Source organism: Octopus bimaculoides, chromosome 3 (genome assembly GCF_046866305.1).
Source record: "Octopus bimaculoides isolate indiv1 chromosome 3, ASM4686630v1, whole genome shotgun sequence".
Taxonomy (NCBI): Eukaryota; Metazoa; Mollusca; class Cephalopoda; order Octopoda; family Octopodidae; genus Octopus; species Octopus bimaculoides.
In genome coordinates, this window is record NC_142930.1 from 169,279,012 (window position 1) to 169,292,862 (window position 13,851).

A 13,851-nucleotide genomic window follows, 5' to 3' on the forward strand; every position below is an offset into this window, starting at 1 on the left:
TTTTAATATACATTAATTACATACATTAATTAGATTAATTACATTATGCGAGAAACCTTACCTATGCCCATATTTATAGATCCATGTATCCAATATGCGTTTTGATGATGTACGTGTATCTAATCATTTTGGGGATTTCCACGGATTCTGAACGCAAATTAGGCTCTACTGTTGTTAGTTCATAAAAATATATATGCAAATTTATAATTCATATATTTTTAGAATCAGATAATATCTTGAATATGTGTCATCTATACGTTATCGGTGCAATTTAGAATTCTACCATGAATCCCTGCGAATATTTGTCTATTATGCATATTGTATATGTAAATGATGTCCAGGATTTATCCTGGTGGCAAAGTGGAGGAGAAGTGACGTTGGAAATTTTGTAGTTAAGTTGTTGTGTGTACATGCAAGAGAAAACTGTTTCATCCTTAAAGTTCACAATATTCAATGGTGATGTTACTATGTTGAATTTCTCTATGATACAGAGGTTGCACATGCTACTTCGTCCCCTGCTCTTAGCTGTGTTGCTCCAGTTTATAGGGTATTTGTCTATATCCTTGTCTTTATATATTCATAAAATATCGGATAAAGATATTGCATATCTTTAGTCCTTAACGCTCAATGAAGTTTAGTGTGGCGTGGACCTTTCCTTGAAAGTAACTCCAGTCATTCTACTCTAATTCTTTTTTGGTCCCGTCCCAAATCAGTGATATTAGCCTTGTTCTTTTTCAAATCACATTTTGTTCAAAGGCCTGTTATCGGAATATGTACAATTACAAGGTTTATGAAGAGTGTTACTAAATTTATTATTCTTATTGCGAGTGAAAACATAGACCCTATCTTGGGGAGCAACTATTGCTAAATTCTATCTTATTCTTATTAAAGATCTTGTTATATTTATGTGAGTATTAGAAGTGGGTGTCTATAAGTTTCAGAAATTTTCTAGCCATATAATTTCTAGCCATATTCATGCTGATGGACCATTATGCCATAATATTTTCCTATGTCAACATCTTTTTAACCTATTTACGTTTTGTTCGATATAGTTAATATTGTTCTTAAAGTTAAATTTTCTAATGCGACGTTGTAATTGTGGTGTATGCGTGAGAGTAGAAGTAATCGGCTTACCTCGGTTTTCCTTTCTTTGAACCAGTCTGACCTGCGGTATCCGAACCTCGCAGCTGGCCCGACCCGAAGAATACTAGAAATAGCAGCTGCTTCTCCCAACATCTATTCGATCGCTTGGCACGTCCTCTCCTCACAACAACCCAGTTCGAAAAGCGCACGAAATCCCGATCGAGGCTCCCTCGGCCCTTTTTCCTCTTCCGGTCAGCTCGCCGTTCCGGTCAGAGGTGAGCTCCCCAGTTGCTGACGTCATACCACAGTAATGTATGTCTTTCTTTTTGAAAATTACTTCATCAGACGATATGCTGGAAACAAACTTATTAATGTTATTAACTAATTATTTGATTATTAGTAGAGAATGGTTAGGATTTCTACTAATGTAGGAGGTATTCTTATTTGGTTTATGGAGAGTATTTTATTTACCTTTTCAAAGCAGGAATCATATTAATATCGAGGAAATTATCTTATTAAATTAGTGCAAATTGCAGTTTTTTTACTAAATATTGTAGTATTTTACTAATTGTGTTTACTAAATATTTTGCATATTTTTCTTATATAATCCATATCTCTACCATTATTACATACTACTCCTGTCATCCCTATATATGCTGGCAACTTTTATTTCATTGTTAACGATATGCTGAATGTAGGGACCAACTAGATACGCTACATCTACTCCACCATGGCTTCCCATGATGACATCAAATAATTCATTTCTATTCTTTTTCGTGAAACAGCGTATATACTGACATACTTTGACAGGAAAAGTAACCTCTCCCAGGCCTATGATAGATGTATTACCTCCCACCGAGAAGGACATGTCTCTGCTCTTCATAAACAGGATATAGCTACAAAACACCTGATAAACAAGACAGACAAATATACCACCAAACCTCCACGTTGTTATAGAAAATGCTGGTTATTGCTGCCCCAAAATACTACATACAGCTGAGACATGATATAGTTGCAAAACTTATTTACAATGAAATCAGCAGGAAGCATTGTCATGACGGATACATCAAAGGCATGTCAGAACCAACAAGTATTCACACATTTAAAAACAAAGAATACTGGTGGAACACTCCAATAAAAACAGTATTTCGGTGCAAACGTAATAGACCTGATATTGTTCTGTGAGACAGGGAATAAAGGCCATGCACTGTTGAAGAGATTAGCTGCCCAGTCGATTTGAATGTACGATCAAATATTCAAGAAAAAGAGAACATTTACAGTGAATAAATGCGAATCTTACAGCTCTCGTACCCTAACAATGAATTCTCATTTGCACCTATCCTCATAGGTGCATTGGGGTATGTACCAACGAATTTTCACAAAAACCTAGAAATGTTAGGTTTTTCGAAGAAAGAGGAAAAGAAACTAATGCGGAAGCTCCAAATGAAATCTTATCCCAAAGATTCTCCATCTGAGATTCTTTAGGTGAATAAACGCCCATACTTTGTTGTGGCTGAATGCATCGACAGTTCAACCAACACACAAACTCAACCACATATTTAGAAACACCGGGAACTATTTTTATTTAAAATGTTTTGTCGCGAAACACAGATATGCCAACATACAAATGTGAAGATAATGCAAGTCAGAGATGACAATTGTCTAAATAATTCTTCCTTTGGAAAACATGAATAAAATCTTAAGAAGTGGAGCCTTGGATTTATTTCAGAGTACTCTAACGAAATCTGTACCAGGAATTTCCTACCGGTATATATTGGGAACAGTACTGGCAAAATAAAGATTTTTTAGAAACCCTGCATAATCCTCGATATGAGAGAGATTACTCTCCACGATGACGTCTGGATTCGAACCCAGTCGATCGTCGCTAAAGCCTTTCTCTAATCATCTCTGGCAGCGTTTTTCCAGCCAAATTTTTCCCTTAACCGTTGTTTCCTACAACAGATCATTTGAGTTCATGCCAGAAATATTGATAAGTAGAGCTAATAATATGCAAATGAATTTCTGAGTAATTTTCGTGTAATTTTATTATACACGGCTGACATATTTCTTTGATGCCTAGGAAATCTGGGACCTTTGGATATTGAGGAGATCCGACAGGAAGCATAATCTCTAAATAGGGTGTTTGTAGAGGAATTTAGTCTTAAAGAAGGCGTTGGTTAAAATGAAATGCTTAAAACTTCTTTGTGGCGTCTGACAGATTTAGTAGTGCCAATCCAATCCTTGGAAATTTTGTGATTTCTTTAATCCGTTGAGTTATTTTAATCTTCATAGCTGCTGGATCTCAGAAGGTCATATGAGTGATTCCCTTTGAATCCAGTATTCTTTTTGCTTCTCTAAAATTAAAACATTTTCACTTATAAGAAAATAAAAATTAAAATATATTATCTCTTCCACGTAGCATTTATACTTCTCTTTTAATATTCCACATTTATATTTCATTTTATGAAGCCTTACAAAGTATAATTGAAATTTAAAAGAAAAAACATATCCATATGCGTAAACATAAGTGAAGATCTTATCTAAGAATCTAATGCAGATATGAGCATTCTGGGAAATTATTCAACCTTTTGAAGAATGCCACGGATCTCGCCCCCGGATTCTCAAAATAAACTGAATGCAGTTTTGCAAGTATTGCTAATGGTAGTGGTGGGAGTGATAAGAGGTATAGATGTTGCGATTGTGCTTGTTTAGCCCGGCTCGGCTGTAATCGAAAACATATCGAAGATGTTCTAGCCGACAACATCCCAACATTTTGTATACTAAGAATGTTGCTACTATCTTTACAATAATGTATGTATTGTCACCCCCTTTTAAGAGAGTAATTTCAAAGTATAGTAGTAGTAGTAGTAGTAGTAGTAGTAGTAGTAGTAGTAGTAGTAGTAGCAGCAGCAGCAGCAGCAGCAGCAGTAGTAGCAGTAGTAGCAGTAGTAGTAGTAGTAGTTTCAATGGTTGCAGGTGCTGTTGTTACAGCAGATGCTCCTACATTTATCCAGAGTCCATTATTTCAACATTTTTCACATTCCAAACATTTCTATTCCTTAAACACATCAAACAACCCACCCCACCTCACACAACCCTTCAATTAGAGTCTCTACAGTATTACCTTGCCTTTCCTCTTTACCTTTGCTGCTTCATTAAATTAATTACTCTTATTATTTCAATCTGTTTCTACCAATTGTATTCAGGTTCAGCTGAAGCTAATTGAAGCCACATTCCTCAATAAACGTTGCTTCTGTTAGAACTACCTGCCAGATCTTTGTATACATCTCACCTGCTTTATAACAATGGTGCAGCCATTAATATTTATAACCAGAACTGCACTCACTTCTGCATACATGCATCTGTATATCTGTTTAGATATGTTATTCCTGCCATACCTTACACTCATGTGTGTCTGTGTGTCGTGTCTTTGTGCCATGTATTTATTTATTTATTTATGTGTTTCAGCCAAGTGGCTGCGGTCATGCTGGTGCACCTCTGTGTGTCGTGACAAACCTTCATTCTTTCACTTGTTTCAGTCATTAAACGGCGGCCATGCTGGGGTACTACTTTAAAGAATATTATTTAGTCGATCAAACCAATCCTACAATTTATCTGTAGTCCGCACTTTTTCTATAATTTTTCCGGACCGTTTTGTTACGGGGACCGAAACAAATGAACACCGGACGACAGACGTGAGACACACACACACATAAACACGCGCGCACACACACACACGCGCACACACGTATGCACATGCACACACCTTAGTGTATGGATACGAATATGTTTTTTTTTTTTTTACTTGCTTCAGTCATTCTGGAACAGAGCCTTTAGTCGAACAAATCGAACCCGGGGCTTATTCGTTGTAAGCCTAGTACTTATTCTATCGGTCATTTTTGCCGAACCGCTAAGATACGGGGAGGTAAACATACACACAAATACCTACATATATATATATATATATATATATAAAGTTGTAGTATATTGTCAACTTAATGTGACAATCCCAATAAGGGAACACACTACTGCCGTTTAGCCCTAGGAAGCTGGACCGCTTCCTGTCGGCCTTGACACAGGCGAAGGCGAAACAGGCTTCTCTATCCAGCTGGTAAGCTACTTCAGGCTGATGACGAGCAAAGACTCAGAAACATGTCCCTGAATGCTGGCTAGGCTGGGTGGAGGAGCTTGTCTCCACCTCGCAAACTTAAGGACACAGTAATTGTGTCAAGGCCGACAGGAAGCGGTCCAGCTTCCTAGGGCTAAACGGCAGTAGTGTGTTCCCTTATTGGGATTGTCACATTAAGTTGACAATATACTACAACTTTATCGCTCCACTACTGCTTAAATCTCTCTGAGAGATTTAGAAATATTATATTTCTAATATATATATATATATATATATATATATATATATATATATATATACGACGGCCTTCTTTCAGTTTCCGTCTACCAAATCCACTCACAAGGCTATAGTAGAAGACACTTGCCGAAGATGCCACGCAGTGGGACTGAGCCTGAAACCATGTGGTTGAGAGAGCTAGTGTATCTTGTTGGAGAGGTAAAAATAAGAAGAATCAAGATGAAGATGAGATAAGAAGAAATGGTGAAGGTATATCAAGGAGAGATCTGGGTGGTGGAGAGAATAGATAACGGAATTGGTGAGAAGTGGTGAGAGGGTGGAGAAAGAATATAAGAAATAAGCGAAAGGGAGAGTAAAATATCCCCCCACCACCACCAAATTCCACAAACCTGTCTAACCAAGGACCCTTATCATCTCCTCTTGTCAATCTTCCACCGAACACTTTTTCCCAGCTAACACATATTAGAGACGTCAACCATGCCCTCGACTTTTTTAAGAGTTCTCAGTTTGGGATTTATGGAGGCAGAGGAAGCGGCTTCTGTGTTCATAAATATTTCTTCATGTCCGATTCAAACTTGGATATTTTATAACATATTATTTTAGGCTTATCGATTTATGCGTAAGTGGGGCATTATAAAAAGTGTGTATATAACTCATGTATAAAAATGAGGATAAAAGTAAAACGTAAGTTAAAAAATATATTTAAAAATTGAAAATTGAAAAAGAAAACACAAGGAAAAACAGAAAAAATTAAATTTTCTTTTTATTCTCATTTTTTGACATCAACATCTACCCAACGTTTATAATGCGCCACTTACGAAAGCCAGCTCATCAGATCCCCATATCTGATGAGCTAGCTTCCGTTATCTACATTGATTTGTGAATATACAATTGCACTGTGTAACGCATAACATGCATATTAGTACATATATGTAAACATATTTTGCTATGCACTGAAATTATTATTACATGAAGAAAGATACGAAATGGCTGTAATCCAAAAGATGTCAAGTGGTTAAATAAATATACTAGCCTTTAACACCACCTTTAGTTTACTAAATAAATATACTAGCCTTTAATACCACCTTTAATATACACAATTATATATATATTAATTAAATCAGTTTGATTCGGTTCCGTGCTACTTCAAGTTTTGCAGACCCCTGGCGGAAGCCCGAAGGCTTCAGAGTTTTGGAATGCCGAATGGAGAGGTACAGGAAGTCCAAGATCGCTACCGGAAGATAGGTGAGTCATATAGTATTGTGAAGACTACTGTCATTTCCTGAGCAGCAGCATCTTGCTGTGTGTATCTGTTGTATGTGAATTAATATAAGTCTACCGAATTTTCTATGTACTTAAGTATTAATAGAAGGTGAGAGAGAAGTCATAGGGAACAATGTGTGTATGTTTTGAAAAGAGAGTGTTTAAAGCGACTTCTATGTATGTACTTTTAATTAATGATTGTTATGCGAGGGCTGATCAATAAGTAACCAGACAGTTCCGTACTAAAGTAGCTAAAGCACGCAGAGTGAAGCCGCTTGGAAAATATTGAGCTTGAAATCTGCCGTGCATGCACACTAAGTTTTAACCGTCTAGCTCACTTCCGCTTTTCACAGCAATGCTTTCAAGGAACAATTGTAGCGTGTGATCATGACAGAGAAATTTGTCATGGCGATACCTGCTCAGAGGCCTACGCAAAGTTGCAGAAAGTTTATGCAGAGGAGTGTATGAGCCGCACACAAGTGTACGGGTGGTTCAGGCGTTTCCAAATGTTGATAGTGGCGAACGTTCTCGGAGACCCGCAACCAGGAGAACTGAGAAAAACATCGCAGATGTGCGTGCCGCCGTAGGGGTAAATCGTCGAATCACCATTCGTGAGTTATCAGAGGATGTGCAGATTAGTTACTGTTTAGTTGAATCCATTATCACTGAAGATTTTGGTATGAGAACGCAAGTACGCCAAGTTTGTGCCAAAAACTACTTTTAACTGATTAAAAAACATTTGAGTTTCAGTTGCACAAGATCTCTTTGATTGTGTTGAAAACGATGAAAACGTTTTCAAAAACTTGCGTAGGCCTCTGAGCAGGTATCGCCAAGCTTTTGGCAAACTTTGATACAGATTCTCTTCTCAACTTTTTCTGTCATGGTCAATGCGACGATCACACGCTACACACGTTCCTTCCAAGCACTGCTGTAAACAGCGCCAGTAAGCTAGAACGTTAAAACGTAATGCGCATGCACAGCAGAGATGAAGGTCAATCAGTGCCAAGTGGCTTTCCTCTGCATGCTTTAGCTTCGTTACTATAGCAACAGTCCGGATACTTATTGATCAGACCGCTTATGTCAATCAGTCTTGAAACATATTTGAAACAGTTGTGTTTTGTTTATTTTACCTGAAAACTTAAAGCAAAATCTCTTTTGAAGATATTAACAGTTTGTAAATTGCGTGACTTTGTTTCAAACATGTTTTCATCTAATCCATTTGGATATAGTTGTAAACTAACATATATATTTGAAACTTGTGAAATAATCCCTACAACAGCAAGTCTAATGAGAAGCTAACCAGCAAAGAGGCAATATTTTGGAATATTCCACAGAAAGATGAATTTAATGAAAAAGCAAATTGTTAAAAGACAAAACTCCATCCAGTAGCATGACGTATTAAAAGAACTAAAACAAAGATATTGACGATTCCAACTGTGTTTCTTTGAAATTGATGTTTATTAGTGCCATAGTTACATTAGATAAGAAAGTTTTAATCGTTAGCTAAATGATTCCTGAAAATTTTGTCATGTACAATCCAACTTATGATTTTTTTATATTTTAAACCGTGTGAAACACTAATTACAATTTAAAACCTCATTATAAATAGTTTTAATATTTTTTTCCGAAAAGTTTCTTTTCAAAAGTCTAAATTAACAAAGATCTTTATCGAGAAAGAAAACGTTTGTGAGAATTCGAAATGAACAAAGGGCTTAAACAAGAAATTGAGCTCATTGTTCCCACTCTAAATAAATACTTGAAGTACTTACTTTTATTCAACGACTACTGATTAAATTATGCTCCCCGCTCTGTTAACCTGACGTGGTTTGTTAACTGCCTTTTGAATGTCACAAATATGTCTTAACCATATCACCAGTGGAGGTCTCCCCATATAACTGAGATCGAGGCAGTTAGCGTTCAGCTTGAGCCGATTGGAATAGAGACTGACACAGGTAGTTAATTCCGTATATTAGGAAGGTTGTTGCAACAACAGAGCAAGTATAGAAGTGAAACTTGGCGTCTGTGAGTCTGTATTGTTTATTGTGGAGTGAACATTTACTAATTAGTTCAACTGTACTTCATCATTTAATTATGTCATTTCTAATTATTTAAGAAGATGAAACCTCAGTCTATTACTAAGGTAACATACTATTTATTTCCTGCTCACTTTTTCTTCCTCTCTCTCTCTCTCTCTCCTCGTCCACTAACTTCTTTATTATCGAGTTTCACATTGATATACGATACCCAGAACTTCCTTTCTCCGACACAACATTAATGCACCATGCCGAGACGGGCAAACGGTCAGATTTGTAGCAATGGAGGCCACCGGCGTCCTCGGTCCCTGCACCACATCCCTGCTCCCCGCTATCGGGGCGGAGATGACTATCCGCAAGTGCGAGCCCCGTGAGTCAGAGCGGCTGTTCCAGTGCATCTCCCTCGTCATCTTCCGGGGCAACGGCTCTTCCATTTTGTCTGCGACCATGACAAACCTTTTTAGTTACCGCTGCTGCATCTATCTTCTCTGTTTAACCAAAGGAAGCTAACTATGTTTTGACTCTGATTATTTTGTACGTTAATGGGTTATCCCTAAACTAATTCCCTAGGTACGAGTAATTACTGGTATTCATATCCCCTATTCTCAGCTGACAATTGTTATATAAACAAAATGTAGACTTCGCTATGCTGAACAATTTCTCCGGGAGATTTTATTTCTTTAACACAGGAAACGCCGCATCACTGGAAAATACCCTCAGAAACTACAAAACCTCTGCAACACATTTTCACACGCAAAATGAAATACTGCTTCCGTGACATCCAAAGTTGAATACGGTCTCCCATATGTAAGATAGTGTTGTATATTACAAATAGAAACAACGCCCTGTTAGACATGAAGTTGTTCAGCGGCACATTTCAGCCTCCAACCAACAAAGGAGTTACCTCTTCTCTCTTCCCTCCCTCACTCACCATCTATCTCTCTCCTGCCTTCGACCGACCGATGAGCTGCCTCTTCTCCCGCCTTCTCTCTCTCTCTCTCTCTATCTCTCTCTCTCTCTCTCTCTCTCTCTCTATTTATCTATCTATCTCTCTAGCTTTCTATTGTTCTTTCTTCTTTAATACACTAGTTTCTCTCCACAACTGGATTCGAACCACCCATACCCACCCAGCTCACTAGTCTTTCGTTTCTTTCTCTCTAATATTATGTCCGCTCCAGCACATTCACAGATCACGAACAAACTACAAACACAATCGTCCTTTTCCAACACCATCTCTCTGCTATTCTCTTCCTCTCTATCTTTTATTTTTCCTGTAATGACTGACTTGCAGTTGGTGTAAACATCACTAAAGGTAAAACATAGCTAACCCAGCATACACACACACACACACACCACCAACAACAACAACAACAACAACAGCTACAACTAAACACACGCACGCAAATACACACACACACACTCACCGGCAAACAAATCGTTAAAAATATGTACTAAAAGCAAGAATATTATTTATAACAAACCATTATGGTTTTTAGCCAGTTCTCTTTGTCTCGAAAGATATATATATATATATATATATATATATATATATATATATATATATATATATATATATATATATATATATATATATATATATATTGTTCGCGTTTTCCACTTTTCAAAAGATATCCCCATTGTGTCTAGCAATAAGAAATTATTACAATAATTTTAGAGAATTTCAACACGGAATAACAAAATGGTAAAAATACATTCAGCTGTAGAATTTCTCTGTGGCTGTTGCTAGCTCAGGCAATCACCCTTATCGACAAATATTACAAATACTATTGACGAGACCGCTTTGTCAGTCATTATTTGCAATTAAAACTAAAGCTATGTATTTTGTTTGTTAGAAAATAGCAGAGGAAAAGTAAAGTAAGTGATTTGGAAATTACTTTTACTTTTTTATTATTTTTTTATTTGATTTCAAATTTTTAATCAATAGCTTTGTGAAATAATGGCCATTGAACACGTCTTCACATCTATACAGATAGATAGATAGATAGATAGATAGATAGATAGATAGATAGATAGATAGATAGATAGATAGATAGATAGATAGATAGATATGTGTGGATATATATGTATATATATATATATGTATATATATTTATATATTCATGTTTATAAACACGCACATATATATGTGCGTGTGCGTGTGCGTGTGTATATATATGTATGTATGTATGTATGTATGTATGTATGTATGTATGTATGTATGCATGTATGTATGTACATAATGCACGTATGTATGAGTGGGTGGATGGATGTATAGATATGTGTGTAACGTTGGTTTGGTTTTGGGGTTTCGCTGAGTGAATGATTGTAAATTCTGTTACAAACTTACAAATAATAAAAATTTTATTTCAGATAATGGAAATATATCACCATAGTAACGAAAATATGGTCGTTGAAATAGGAATGGACAATGGAAATCACATGTTGAAAAATTAATCAAGCAGACAGGTTTGTATATATATATATGTAAGGAACCACATTCATACGTCTAGAAACATGTTTGGAATTAGATTATGTATGTACATAATGCATATACATATATACTATACATATATACATGTATACACATACATACATACGTACGCACATACATATACATACATACATACATACATACAAACATAATTGAGTAGGTAAATTGATCAAAATATAGACCACGTGACAGAGAGTGAGGCTTGGCTTGGAAATCCTTCGTTTGTAAAAATTCTTCTGGGAATTCGCCAATGATTTATGTTTCGAACTTTCAGCTGATTCTTTCTCGACATTTACAAGAAATTGGTCTCATTATTTTCCCCAACTCTACACCAATTTTTCTAAATTGTCCAATACCCTGCCCTGTGATATGAAGAATTCTCTCTCTCTCTCTCTCTCTCTCTCTCTCTCTCTCTCTCTCTCTCTCTCTCTCTCTCTCTCGCCCCAAGAAACATCGTTATTCAAAAGAAACAAACCTAAATCTCTTCAGCCTTACTCACCCCACCCCCACTCTAGTACTCCAAGACACTTCATTGGTCAATCGTCCACCCACCCATTCCAGAAAATGTTTCTCTTCTGACTGGTTGATCTTCTGACTAGCGCTGCATTTGATACCTCACCACCAACACGCTTACTAAGCAACACCCTTCTTACACTACATGGAGTAAATCACAAATGGTCACCTAATATCTTCAACTGGTTTCCAATGGCGTCAACTACAATAAACGACCAGATCTCACTCAAATCACACCTTACCGTCTTAAAAAAAAAGGATCTTTTCATTTACAGACCAGATCATTCTTGCAAATCATTCATAAACACTCTTTCCCACTTGTACATATAAATCCAACACGTTTGTTGTTTGTTGTTTTGCTTCTAATTCTTGCCTACTCACACAAAAATCTTCCCAATGTGTCCTCCATTCCAATTGTGTGATCACCATCAAACAAACATATTTGCCAAGTGTGAAGACACACTTAGTTACTTCAAGACGCCGATCACTTTGCTGCTGCTACTGATGATGATAATGATGATGATGACGATGATGATGATGACGATGCTTGTCCTGGTTTTCTTTTTTATATTTCCGTTTCACAGTGCACTTGGTGCCTATGTCCATCTCGACAGCAATCTACCCAAACATCTGGACAGCAAACAGAGAGAAACATTTCACCGGTTGGCTCAACTCACCTCAAAGATAAGGGAAGCTACTGCAAATGGCTACTTTCTTCGTCTGCTTTCCTTCTCTGAAAGCTCATATATAGTTTCCCTAGCGCTATATTTATGTAGATTTCATCTCATATATCGTATACCAATAATCCTTAACCCTTCGTATTTTCAGGAAAGAATCGTACTAACAAATCCTGGGTTCTCATTCTTAAGGTATTTCTTCAATGTTATTATTATTATCATTATTATTATTGTTTTGTTGTTGTTGTTGTTGCTGTTGTTGTTGGTGGTGCTGTTGTTGTTATTATTATTATACAGATCACTGCTTGGAATCGAACCCGGAATCTTGGGAAATAGAAGGTAATATCGTCCTATATTTCCCATATTATCTTAAATAGCATCTATGATTGCTTTAAGGATGGTGAGTCTGAACCAGGTGGGTTATATCGATCAATAACTGTTGTATTTCAAAAGAAAGAATCTTTGGGGATGCTATTTCTTCAGAAATTATCTATTTTCAATAAAATATGTCACGTGATATATTCTTTAATGACTTCAAATTCGCCGAACAAATCTTAATCTTTATTCCTGTCCTCTCAATGTTTTTAGACAAGTCTTTTATGAATAGAAATACCGTTTTGGATCTTTCAAGAATTATTAGTGGTCACTTAATCACATTATATTCCTTTTCACATTATTAGGACGATGTTCTTTCGTAAATTGCTTCACTCTCTTCTACTGACCCATGACAAATTGAGTTTTCTGCTCATGAACCAAGAATACAGATCGTGTAAAAAAAAATAATTGGATGATATTTATTTAAGTCGGTCAAATTAAACGTTAACACTAGAAACTAAATAAACTTCAGTATTTCTGCATTCTAAGGCTACGAACAAGCAGAATAGTTAGCATGCAGAACTAAATGCTAAGCAGTATTACGTCCGTCTTTATGTTCTGAGTTCAAATACTGCTGGGATCAATTTTGCCTTTCATCCCTTCAGGGTCGATAAAATAAGTACCAGTCGTGTACTGGGGTCGATTCAGTCGACTTATCCCTATTCCCCATTCCTATTGCTCTCTTTCTGATGCCAAACTTTGAAATCATTATCTCTGTATTCTTTCTGAAATCAAATAAATTTAGAAAGAAATTTCACGACTAAATTGCTAACAATATTCGTAAAATAATGATTTTCTACCGAATACAGTATTATTTTTCTAACCATTTTTCTAAAGTAACATTTCGACATTCTATCTTCATAAAAGAATTTCTTTTCTAACAAAAGATTTTGAAAAGTTTCAATTGAATGACAACCAAAATATACAGCATCAGTTTCTATTTGGCTAAAGAAATTAGCATGAAAGAATCACAAACTGGAATTTAAATTTCTGATCCTTCTTATATAAAATACTACAAGATGGTGTTGCTTTGCATATGCTGGCTTGTTA